Source organism: Eublepharis macularius, chromosome 12, assembly GCF_028583425.1.
Source record: "Eublepharis macularius isolate TG4126 chromosome 12, MPM_Emac_v1.0, whole genome shotgun sequence".
In the NCBI taxonomy this organism is placed as follows: domain Eukaryota; kingdom Metazoa; phylum Chordata; class Lepidosauria; order Squamata; family Eublepharidae; genus Eublepharis; species Eublepharis macularius.
In genome coordinates this window covers 49,457,226-49,459,872 of record NC_072801.1, presented here as the reverse complement: position 1 = coordinate 49,459,872, position 2,647 = coordinate 49,457,226, and the positions used below count along the sequence as shown (strand labels likewise).

General features: G+C 40.0%; 1 pseudogene; it reads right to left on the bottom strand.

Annotated features, from left to right (window-relative positions):
* Positions 1-999: 999 nt before the first annotated feature.
* Positions 1,000-1,954, bottom strand: LOC129339139 (olfactory receptor 502-like; annotated as a pseudogene).
* Positions 1,955-2,647: the final 693 nt, after the last annotated feature.

The window sequence follows — 2,647 nt, the reverse complement described above, 5'->3', positions numbered from 1 at the left end:
CTTCAGATTTCCAGCCTACTGCAAGCTCTCCTATCCAGCATCTACCAAAACATTATTTTAAAAAAAAGTCTCTACAAATTTAAGTCAAGGCCCCTGTGAACCACTGGCCTACTCTGTACTTTCAAAAATAATATAGCCTTTCCACAACAAAAAGAAAACGCATGGGGAAAACAGGTCTATTTTGGGGAAGGAGGAATTTAGACAATCTTGCTGCCTCTTGTCTTCACTTTCATGATGGAGATTAGCAGCAATTAATGAGAGAATTTTGCTGTGGAATGCTGTGGAAGGATTTGCCGCTCTTTGTGGAAACAAAACTGCAAAGCATAAAGAAACATGGCAGCAACAGGCAACAGCAGGAAGCAAAAGTAATAATTTATTGGCATTATCATCACTTAGGGGGGAAAAGTGAACATAAAGAAGGATTTTTTATATGTCGCTGCACTGGTTGGAGAGCTCTCCTGCTTGAGTGTCAGCCTGCTGCCACTGCCCTGCTAATACTTTGCCATCCAGTTTCCTGCCCTAGTGTGCACCCACTCACACTTGACCTCTTTGGGGTCCATTGTTGTGTGTGTGGTTGTCATGACCCCCCCCCCCCCCACCCAAGCCCTCTGATCAGGCCAGTGACTCAGACTTGGAGGGCTCAGAAAAAGAGCCTGAGGACCAGCAGGTTCAGGATGGGCCTGGTGCTGGCATTGAATTTCAGTGCTGTGTATCATAATATCTATAGCCAGTTCTTTCCTAGTATATATGTATATGGGATAATAGCATGAATGTAAAATACTATAATAGGCTATAAGAAAAAGATAAGTCTGCAAATATGTTGGATCTATATCGTAAGTTTTTTTTAAAAAAAAAATTAGGTGACTACACCTAGAATTGCTGAGCTACAAGGAAGAATCAATTCCTCCTACGATGTGATAATTCAGCATGGCAATTATTATTTTTCTTTACCAGAAACAGAATGCAAGTTCTATTTTATGTTTAAGGGGAAAAAAGAGTTCAATGAAGTCTCATGCGGTTTGCGCATTTGGAGGTAGTTCTCTTTATGGCTTCCTTCACCTCTTTGTTCCATAGGCTGTATATGAGGGGATTGACCAGGGGAGTCAGGATGGTATAAAAGATAGAGAAGACTTTATTCAGCTCTTTCAGTTCACTGGCATCTTGCAAGAGATACACAGTGATGAGGGTGCCATAGAAAATGGTCACCACAATAAGGTGAGAAGAGCAGGTAGAGAAGGCCTTTTGCCTTCCTGTGGTGGATGGGATTCCAAGAATGGCTGTAATGATGTGTGCATATGATGCTATGGTTAAAATAAAGGGAGGCATGGTCGAAATGGAGGTCAGAACAGCTGATACAAGTTTTACCTGGCTCGTGTCACTGCAGGCCAGGTTCATCATCGGAATGAAATCACAAAAGAAGTGCTCAATCACATTGTGGCCACAGAAGGTTAATTGCAATATAAAGGCTAACAGTACTGTGTCTGACAAAACTTCCAATCCAAGATCCAGCCACAAGCCAAAGACAAACTTTGAAATTCATAAGAACTGAATAATATAAAGGTTTACATATTGCCACATAACGATCATAAGACATTGCTGCTAGGAGATAGCATTCTGTTACTGCTAAGAAAACAAAAGCCCATAACTGTGCGATGCAGCCATTAACTGAAACACTGTGGTTCTCAGTTAAGAAGTTGACCAGTATTCTGGGGAGAATGGTTGAGGTATAGCACGTCTCCAGGCAAGACAGATTGCCCAGGAAGAAGTACATGGGGGTATGTAGGTGCTGATCTGTCAAAACTAGTATAATGATGGTCAGGTTTCCACCCATGGTCATGATATAGATCATTAGAAAGATCACAAAGAGAAAGATCCGCAGCTCCTGGAGTTCTCCAAATCCACGAAGGATGAATTCTGTGATTATAGTCTCATTTCTCCCTTCTAGTTTCTGCATGACTTGTCTGGTGGAAAAGATAAAAAAAATATATGTAGTCAACATGAACTTTCCCCATCCAGTTCCCTTAGTAGCACCTTTGATTTGCATGGATTCTGGACTCCATTCACATTTTTCTATGGTTAGTATAATAAGAGTAAAGCTAATTTAAAAAAAAAAACATTTGGGTAGGTGTCCCAAACCTCTCACTTTTCTGCCTGAACCACTTAGAGCTTGATAATACGACAATTTTTCATTTTTTATTTAATAAGGAATAACCAATGTTTTCTTTCATAACTAACAATATTTGTTTATAAAAATTGAGTCAGGTTTATTAATAAAGAACTGAATTGAAACAAACCAGAAAAGCCATGGAGCTGAAATCAAAAGCCAAATTTTATGGAACACATAAGCTTGAAAGCATTGGGTTGGAATCAACCAACTTTTCTGCTGGAGAAAAAGTGAGGAGTCCCTTTTATTCAAAAGGCAATGCTTGCAATCATGCACCCTGCAGTTGGGATGGCATTTATAATGAGGGGAATTTGGCAAGGCTGGCTGGATCCAAGACCTTTATAGTGAGTTACTGTAGTCTAAGCCCATTGAGGATAAGGAACAGATAATAAAAGTGCTAGGAGTTAATCAACTGGCAAGTCACCTGAAAGCACTATTGTTATTACTATGGATTTAGTCGGGTTTTGTATAGAAATCTCCTGA